The following is a 10,089-nucleotide window of genomic DNA, read 5'->3' on the forward strand; positions in this document are numbered from 1 at the left end:
ACACAACACAGACCGGAGCTGTTCTGCACTGCCCGCCTGAAAGCTGCCATCAAAAGGAGAGCCTCTCCCTTTAGCTGTCCTAAGAGGCCCTTGGAGAAGATTGCTTTTCCGGCTGCCAATTTTCAAATCTGCCCCAAGAACTCCCAACCCACTATTCTCTCATCTCCAGGCCAAGGCCCTCGACTTATCTTTTGGATGATCGGTGATGGGAATCCACACTGCACCTGAAATGAGTCTGCCTCGGAGGGCCTCGTGATGGCCTGTGAGCCTCTCGGTGAGCTACAATAAAGAAAACCAAAACCAAAGTATGAGTCCAGAGTTATGTGGGCCAAATCCCACCAAGGCAGCTACTTGCCCTCTCCTGAGTGTGCCTGGCTCCTTCAGGCTCCAGCTTCATCATGATTCCAAGGCCTTCATTAGGAGTGGCACCTGGGTTAGAGAAAGGCAAAGTTAAATGGCATTCCCCTGAGTGCAGTGGATGACCTTGTGTGCTGTAAGACATGGGAATGCCTCTGCTAGGCTTCTGAGAAGCCTTGTGTGGGGGAGGCCTCAAATAAACAAATAAAGACCCTTTCTCACCCTGCTGCCTGCAAACTCCCTCCCAAGAACTCCTAACTGCTCACCCTCCCTCTCCCAATCACAATCCTCAACTCACCTGAAGCCTCAATCTCAAACATCATCTTGGACCTTGGGGGGATCCCTCTTGTGACATGATCAATCTGCTGAATAAAATGTTGTGCTTGACACAGCTTGGAATTTCAGGGAGTTGCACTCCTCAATTAAAAAAAAACAAAACAAAACAAAAAAAACCCAACAAAACCAATCCCAAAAACAAACAAAGAAAAAAACCAAACAAACAAAACCCACACAAACAATAAATCCCAAAACACCTAACTCCCCACAGAAACAAAAAAACCACAGAAAACATCAAAAAATCCAAACCCCCCACAAAAACCAACTAAAAACCCCAAAATGAAAACCAAAAAAAACCAAAAATTCCACCAAAAGAAATCCAACCAAAAAAACAACCAGAGCAAAACTACAAATTACAAAAGCACCTTACCACTCCTAAACACAAAACCCAAAATCACAAACCTAAATACTCCCTGTATTCCATGCTGTTTTCTTCACAGAATCTTCCAAGCCTCTGTGCTTTAGATGCCCAGAAACACCTGCTGAAAAGATGCTGAGACGGGCTGAAAAAGCCTCTTCACTGAAATGAGGAGAGCTCTTAACCCAGCACATCCCAGAGAGGGAATGAAGCCCCTCAGCCACGGCTGGGGTTAATATACCCCTGATTGTGCCCGCCTCTCGTTCCCATGGCACCCAGGAAAAGGGAGGGGGCGAATCCCACCAAGCCCTCAGAGCAGCTACAGCTGTTTGGCTCCTCTGACTCACATTCAAGGGCAGTAAAGGGCTTGTTATAGAAGAAAACTTTTCAGAAAAGGAACAGTGCTTTCTTTTTTTGCAACAACTACTTGGAGCAGAAGAACAGAAAACTGGCAAGATATAAAACTTTGTGGTAAGTTTACATAGCTAGATCAATTGGGTAATTGGGTAATTTGCTGTTACCTTACATAATTATTCTGTGTTTAACAAAGGCCATCTAATAAATTCACACCCAAAACTCCAGCAGCCCAGCTGGCCCTACCAAATCTCTATGTTTATGCATACAGTAAACAAAACCAAAATCCCAGTAATACCTATCAGAAGTCTGTGAAAGAAACCTCTTGAAATTGATCCTACCTCAAATACAAAACAACCCATGCAAAGTTAGCTTGACTCAATAAACAATTTACACAGAGCTAATAACACCAAGAAATAAAACAGCACACCATATACCACCAAAGAATATAATAGTGAAGAAAAAAGAAACCACTTTTTTTTTTTTTTTTTTAAGCTTTTGCCAGGACTCCAACAACAACTTCTTCTCCTTCTGAAATGTCCCTTCTCCTTCCCAAATTCCTTACAACTTCTGAGTTTACATCCAAGCAAAAAGCAAAATTCGTGCACTTGTGCGTTCGATGCTCCTGCCAGATTCTCTGTTTCCCTCCACATCTTCTTACACTTTCAGTCTTCACTCTGTCCTGCCGTGATGAGTTTGACGGACGAATTGGTAAACGTTAAGAGAGGATTTCCCTGCCTCCCTCCCCAGAGCTGGTTTCCTTAGTGCATTTCACTCAATCCCAGGCCGGCAACGATGCACGCTCACCTCAAGCGTGCAAGGCTCACAGCTGCTCGGCTAAACTCGGCTCTAATCGGCTAAACTCGGCCATTGTCATCTGCATTCGGCTGGACTCGACCCTTCGGCACGGATCGCCTCGCTTCGGCCGAACTCGGAGCCGATCAGTGCGCCCGGCGCGGCTCGGCTCGCTTCGGCCGAACTCGGAGCCGATCAGTGCGCCCGGCGCGGCTCGGCTCGCTTCGGCCGAACTCGGAGCCGATCAGTGCGCCCGGCGCGGCTCGGCTCGCTTCGGCCGAACTCGGAGCCTCTCTGTGCGCCCGGCGCGGCTCGGCTCGCTTCGGCCGAACTCGGAGCCGATCAGTGCGCCCGGCGCGGCTCGGCTCGCTTCGGCCGAACTCGGAGCCGATCAGTGCGCCCGGCGCGGCTCGGCTCGCTTCGGCCGAACTCGGAGCCTCTCTGTGCGCCCGGCGCGGCTCGGCTCGCTTCGGCCGAACTCGGAGCCGATCAGTGCGCCCGGCGCGGCTCGGCTCGCTTCGGCCGAACTCGGAGCCTCTCTGTGCGCCCGGCGCGGCTCGGCTCGCTTCGGCCGAACTCGGAGCCGATCAGTGCGCCCGGCGCGGCTCGGCTCGCTTCGGCCGAACTCGGAGCCGATCAGTGCGCCCGGCGCGGCTCGGCTCGCTTCGGCCGAACTCGGAGCCGATCAGTGCGCCCGGCGCGGCTCGGCTCGCTTCGGCCGAACTCGGAGCCGCTCTCTGCGCTCGGCGCGGCTCGGCTCGCTTCGGCCGAACTCGGAGCCGATCAGTGCGCCCGGCGCGGCTCGGCTCGCTTCGGCCGAACTCGGAGCCTCTCTGTGCGCCCGGCGCGGCTCGGCTCGCTTCGGCCGAACTCGGAGCCGATCAGTGCGCCCGGCGCGGCTCGGCTCGCTTCGGCCGAACTCGGAGCCGCTCTCTGCGCTCGGCGCGGCTCGGCTCGCTTCGGCCGAACTCGGAGCCGATCAGTGCGCCCGGCGCGGCTCGGCTCGCTTCGGCCGAACTCGGAGCCGATCAGTGCGCCCGGCGCGGCTCGGCTCGCTTCGGCCGAACTCGGAGCCTCTCTGTGCGCCCGGCGCGGCTCGGCTCGCTTCGGCCGAACTCGGAGCCGCTCTCTGCGCTCGGCGCGGCTCGGCTCGCTTCGGCCGAACTCGGAGCCGATCAGTGCGCCCGGCGCGGCTCGGCTCGCTTCGGCCGAACTCGGAGCCTCTCTGTGCGCCCGGCGCGGCTCGGCTCGCTTCGGCCGAACTCGGAGCCGATCAGTGCGCCCGGCGCGGCTCGGCTCGCTTCGGCCGAACTCGGAGCCGCTCTCTGCGCTCGGCGCGGCTCGGCTCGCTTCGGCCGAACTCGGAGCCGCTCTGTGCGCTCGGCGCGGCTCGGCTCGCTTCGGCCGAACTCGGAGCCGCTCTCTGCGCTCGGCGCGGCTCGGCTCGCTTCGGTCGAACTCGGAGCCGATCAGTGCGCTCGGCGCGCCTCGGCTCGCTTCGGCCGAACTCGGAGCCGCTCTCTGCCCTCGGCGCGGCTCGGCTCGCTTCGGCCCAACTCGGAGCCGCTCTCTCCGCGTTCGGCTGAGCTCGCCTCGGCTCGGCTCCCTGACGGCGGGCAAGCGGCGCCGCCTCACGTTAAACTCGCCCGGCTCGGGGCTCTCCTGCTGCCGCGTCCCGCGGGCGGCCCGGCCATCGCACGGACACGATCGGGAGCGCGGCGTGGCACAGGAGCTCATTGGGCAGTGACCGCACTCGCGCTAATTAGCGCGCACGAGAGCAGCGGGCTCGGTTCGGCTGAGCTCGGCTCCGTTCAGGCAGCCTCGCAAGCCTGGCCTCGGTTCGCTCGAGGCCGTCAGGTTCCGCCGGTCTCGCCTTGGTTCGGCCGAAGGAGGCGTCGTTCGCTCGTGTTTTTACAAATATCTTTCTATATTGACTGTATATTTCTATATTTAATTTTATACTTCTATAATACTTCCATTATTCCAAATAAAAACCCCGTCTCTAACCAAATAAATAAAAAAACCCTTCTTTTAAAGGATACTGAAATATTTTTTATTTATACTTTGTATAATTATACATTCATATTTTAATTTATCGTTTCTTTGGATGTATTACATTAATAATGATATATTATATATATAAAATTTTAAAATAGATTTAAATCATTATTTAAATTATGTATAATATCTACTGCTACAACTAATTTTTTCTGATATTTTAAATTTTTATATTTATCTGTATGTATTTATTATATATTTCTAAACTTAGATTTCTACCTTTATATTATTTGCATTTATAATTTTTACAATCAAAACACTGCCTATTGACCAATAAAGAAAACCCGCTTTATTTAAGTATTTTAAAAATATTTTCATGTTTATAATTTTCATATTTATATTTATAATTTGTTCAATATTACATGAGAACACACCTGCTCCTGCACCGCAGTGGGGCCCCCTCTCCTGGGGACCTTGGGGTGCCCCAACGGCATCAGAGCCCCGAGTCTTCACCCCCTTCTCCTCTATTTAGAAACTACAATGGAACTTTTTTCTGGAAATAAAGACATTACCTAAATCCTCTCCCCGTGTCCTAGACAGATGGATATTCAGTTATTAGTTGGCTGGGCAGCAGTTTCTTAAATAGAATGATAAACAAGATGTGAACATTTCAGCTACAAGCAAATAGGCAAATCTGAACAAGGTACTGGTGGGCGACCACTGAAGTTATTTTGAAGGAATTTTTTAAACAATAAAATATTGATACCACAAAAATAAAGCAAAAAGCTAACTACTGGCTAAGAAAAAATTAACTTTTGACAGCAACAACATTCCAACCACACAGGCTTTTTCCCGATGTCATACCTTATAACTACCTCTCTTGGGAATTCTCATCATGTATCCCAAAAGGAATAAATACCTCAGAGCGTCCTAAAGCAAAAAGTAGCACACATGAGCTCCTCACACTCCCGGGAGGCCTGCACAGCGTGCACTGAGTCTGCAACAAATTCTGCTCAGTGAGAGTCTGCAAACAAAGGTTCAATTGATGAATTGAACTGATTGTAAAGGGAGGTTTTCTAAGCACAGAAGCACAACAAAGAACAAGCAAAAACAATTCTTAAAAAAAACCTGCAAGTTTTATTTAGCATATATGCGACTGATTTCCACCCTGTGGCTTCTCACTTTGATTCGCGTCTGTAGGTTCAGGAAGATGACAATGCACACTCTGCCCTCCCTGAGCCCCCCACAGCAGCTGAGCGCTGCTCCGTGCGCTCAGATCGTCAGGAACTGGATTGCCCGCATGGACTGGAACTGCTCTGCTGCAGATTCAGGAGAGAGGGGCCGGCTGAGGCGTCGTCCCAATTCCATTACTGTGTGACGAGAAGCGGTTTGTTCCCAACGGGTGCAACAATCCCCAGCTCGCTTCCGTGGTGAGTACCGATGGCACACAAATGGCAGCCTGAGGAAATCGTGTTCTGGGCTCTAAGTGGTCGGGACAGGGTCTGATTTTTTGTTTTGCATCTGTATGATGATTAGTACGACAGGGCCCTGATCGATGACATGGCAGCACAGAATTAAAAACTCCTCAATAGGATTACATCGACTTCTAGGAAAAGACAAAAGCCTAGGACCCTTCTGAAATCTATTTTTAATGCGAAGCACACGGATTGTCACTATGCTGTGCCTTCCAGCTTTTCAAAGCAGCTTACCTCTGAAGACCAGAAAACATTTATTTCTACAGAAACAATGGGCAAACCCCAGGCTAATCTCAACGCTACTGTTTAATAGGGGATCTGCCAGCGTGCCAGTCCAGCTTCAAGTGTGCTTCATTTCAGTCTAACATCCCCTCAAAATTCTTCTCACATCTCCCAACCCTGACATCTTATTTTTCCCTAAAGCTTCTCATCATTAGCAATTTCCAAGTAACATGGTATTTTTACAACATTCAAAAATGTCATGCTGGACTGTGCTAGAGAGTAATTTGCAAATATAAGCTTAGCAAAGTTTGAATTGACTTGTCCAGAGAAAAAACCTACAAGTGAACACCTACACCTGCCTACAAAGAGCTAACAAGCCCCTGGCAGCTGCCAGCATCAAAGCACAGCGGATGTTTCTAATACAGGGTAAGGATAACAATATCACCTTTTGTTCTCTCCAGCTTGTTTTCCCTGCAGTCATATTTTGCTTCTTATGATTTTTTTAGTCTCTGCATCTTCTTGGACAGCACCGAGCCCGACGACAAGGATACGAGAGTCTTTCCCTGCCGTAGGGAGAGAACCAGGAAAACAGTTAAAATAAGAACAGGGTAGTTTGAAATTCATACTTCCAATGAGAAGCAGCGCCTAACAAACAGAACAAAAGTAAACAAAGCATGGTACCTCCCTGGGGACAGAAGACTTACAAACTCTCCAGGATTTACAATTCTAGCGACCAACCCCTTCAGGACGGCAGCCAAGTGTCCCATGAGGTGGTGCTGCACCAAAGAACGATCTGAGAGGTTCCAAAGAGTGAAACGCACAATATTTTGCAAAGCCGTAAAATCTTGCAAAATAACAAAAATACAATAGATGTAAACTACAGGGTAAGAGTACAAGTGTTCACTTTAAGAGCTGGAACCATCCAGGTGAGCACCTGATAACTGGATCCTCACCAGAGTTTGAACCCTTCAGGACACAGAAGGGTTTTCCCCAGAAATTTCACAGACTGAGTTTTGATACAAGTATACTTGCCAGACCCTCAGAAACATCACCCATTCTCCAGGTGTCTGGAGAGAACTGCAAATGGCTCTCACGTAGTTTGAGCTAGCTCTGTAAGGTCTCAGGGTGAATTTCACCAGATGCAACCAAACTGGGCAACTCCCAGTGGGACAGAAGGAACCCAAAGCTTGGGTTCGCAGAGCTGCAGCAAATACTGAGGAAACAAACATAACAGCGTAAAAAATAATAAACCATCCTTTTTTTTTCTCTTGCTTTTGTTTTTTTCTTATTCAGATCAGCATAGCAATTAAAGAGAAGGTGAAAAACTCACCATTACTGAACATTTCATCATCTGTAGGCTGAGCATCCTTAGCACAGAGGACTCCAAAGTTAAAATTCACCGATCCCTGGGAAATGAAACCAAATATTGTATGATAAACAATCAAACAGCAGACGTAAAAATTTGTTTCCTCTAAGGACTTTCGGGTACGTATGTACCTTTGCATACATCCAACACATTGGAACATACACTTTATACCATCTCCTAATAAGTAAAAATTTACCTTTAAACTTTGATAGTACAGCATAAAATTATGAACTTAAATTGGTGATCTGTTATTATTAAGTTGGTGCCTAAAGTTATTTCTGCTGTCAGGTTCAAAAAAACATTAATTTTTTTTACTGGAATGAGCAATTGATTTCAAAGTCATCACAAGCCCACCAAAACACAAAGCAGTATTCACTGGATGGGTCTGTGAGCTAGAAGTAGTTAGGCTTGTACTTCCCTCTTGCTATTCCAGAACCAATAAATCCTGTCAACAAAACCAGGATCTATAGCCCACTGCTGTGAAAGATTCTACGAGGATGATGGTTTGATTTGTGTTTAGAAGTTTTGATTTGAAATGGCCAGTTCAATGGATAAAGACAGTTTAAGTAGTATTACATTGCTATTATTATTATTTCTATTATTATTTTTACTATTACTACTGCTATTGTTATCATCTGCTACTGGAAGAAACAAACCAGTAGTACCTATACTTAATTACTTTTATTTCCAGGAAATAATAAAGAAAAAGAACCAAACCAAAAAAAGTCACTTCCTACCTTTTATATCAAGGGATGAAAAATTTCTCTTGGGCTCTTCTCCAATTTATCAAGACTCATAGCACTGAAAGGCAAACAAAACAGTGCTTTATAGAAGGGCAAGTGCACATTTCAAGGCTGAACCACCAACTGATTGCAGTGACAGCAGCTACAACATGAATCGTTCCCAGAGCCTCTGTTAAATGGAATGTTCTGTGGAACTGCCGTTTCTTTCCCAAAACACTAACTTCCAACACTTCCTAATAATATTTTGTATTTTAAAACAAAAGAAGTTAGTGAGACTCTGTGCGGAGGTCAGGTTTAAATTTATTTCCTTCTAAAGCACAGAGCTCTGTTCCATCACCCTTCACTTCGGCTCTACACTGAATCGTGGTGAGCATTTGAGGAGTGCTCCATAATCAATTCTATTTCTCTCTTTTTCTAGCTCTCTCTATTCCTAAATCATTCCAGACAAGTCAAATGAAAAATGAAAAAAACAAGTTCAGCATCAAAGTCACACTTTTTCCCGTTGTCTGGTCAAGAACAGGCTCTAAATCCACTTACTGCTGCCTTCAACGATTCAGACTTGCAAAAGCATTCTTACATATTTTACAGGTTTATGATAAAACCCACAGAACGCAAGCTCTGAATTACAGGAAAAGGTACACAGGCAAATATCTAAAGGGATCACTTATTAGTAAATACATACCTTGGTAGAGATCGCACTGAGAACCTTTCTGAGGGACTCTAAGGGACGCATGTTTTCTGAGCACCCTATAAACAAGAAAAGCTAGGATATAGTACAGGACATCCCCACTTTTTCTACATATTCAAATAGTATTTTTAATAAAAACAATTCAGTTAAAAAAGAAGGAAGAAAACCAAGCTAATTTTACTCAGCTGTATTTACTGCCGATTTAGAGAAAAATCCCGGGCAGCGTCGGCCGTTGCGGCACACGTCGCGCCGGCAGCAGGGCCTGCCGGGAGTTGGAGTCTCGGGCTGGTAGCCACTCATGTGCCGCGATAGCCGTTGCGTCACACGCCGCGCCGGCAGCAGGGCCTGCCGGGAGTTGGAGTCTCGGGCTGACAGCCACGGCTCCGTCCCCCGCCACCGGGAGCTGCAGTCCCTCCCGGGCATCAAACGGCTCCTTCGCCCCAGGGCGGGGAAGGACCTGAGGCAGGACCGCTCCTCCCGAATGCCCTCTCTTTTCCCCTCCAACTCTTTTTCTTTTTTTAACGCTGTTTTTCACCCCTTTCCCTTCCCTTCCCTTCTGCTCTCCTGCTTTCTTTCCTTTCCTTTCCTTTTTTTCCCCTTCCCTTTCCCTTTCTTTTTCTTGTATTTGTAATCTTGGTTTTCCTTCCTAGCTTTAGAATCAAAAAGCAGCAGTAGTAACTTTCAGGCTACCTGGGAGTAAAAAAAACCCCAAAACTATAATGATTGAAAGAAAACTATTTATTCCCTGGGAGCCTGAAATTTTCTACTGCTGCACATGACACAGAGCTTTTTATTCCTTCTTATATACAGTTGATATTTTATACTCGCTTTATACACCGCCCCCTGCCGTCTGCACCGGCGCTCTGCAGGCAGAGTGCTGCGGCGTCGTTCGGTTCTGTTTAAATAAACTCGGCTAAATTAGGCTTGGTTCGGCTTAGGTCTAAAATCGGCTTTTCCGGCTCTTCGGCTGAACTCGGCCCGGTTGGGCTAAAGTCGGTCATATTCGGCTCTTTGTCTAAATGCGGCCAATGTCGGCTACAGTCGGCTATCGGTTACACTCGGCTATCATCGGCTCTTCGTCTCAAGTCGGCTGTGTTCGGCTACACTCGGCTCTTCGGCTCAAGTCGGCTGTGTTCGGCCACACTCGGCTCTTCGGTGAAACTCGGCTATTTTCGGTCACACTCGGCTCTTCGGTGAAACTCGGCTGTTTTCGGCTACACTCGGCTCTTCGGGGAAACTCGGCTGTTTTCGCCCACACTCGGCTCTTCGGCTCTTCGGAACAATTCGGCCCGGCTCGGCTCCCTCAGGGCGGGAAAGCGGCTGTCAGAGGACCCCGGCACAGCGAGGCGTTTCCCCACATGCCTGTCACAAACCCGCCGAAATACGCCCGCCCGCGG

At 48.2% G+C, this 10,089-nt stretch overlaps 1 long non-coding RNA gene across 3 annotated transcripts; it reads right to left on the minus strand.

Annotated features, from left to right (window-relative positions):
- Nucleotides 1-5,312: 5,312 nt before the first annotated feature.
- LOC132083438 (uncharacterized) lies at nucleotides 5,313-8,933 on the minus strand. Of its 3 annotated transcripts, none has more exons than XR_009419946.1 (5): nucleotides 8,687-8,933; nucleotides 7,999-8,062; nucleotides 7,226-7,301; nucleotides 6,341-7,108; nucleotides 5,313-5,568 (listed from the first exon to the last, which is right to left on the minus strand). It is a non-coding gene; the product is annotated as an uncharacterized LOC132083438 (long non-coding RNA). The 3 variants fall into 3 exon arrangements; XR_009419945.1 differs by having other exon boundaries at nucleotides 5,313-5,657; XR_009419944.1 differs by having other exon boundaries at nucleotides 5,313-5,746.
- Between the last annotated feature and the right edge of the window lie 1,156 nt (nucleotides 8,934-10,089).

Source organism: Ammospiza nelsoni, chromosome 23, assembly GCF_027579445.1.
Source record: "Ammospiza nelsoni isolate bAmmNel1 chromosome 23, bAmmNel1.pri, whole genome shotgun sequence".
In the NCBI taxonomy this organism is placed as follows: Eukaryota; Metazoa; Chordata; class Aves; order Passeriformes; family Passerellidae; genus Ammospiza; species Ammospiza nelsoni.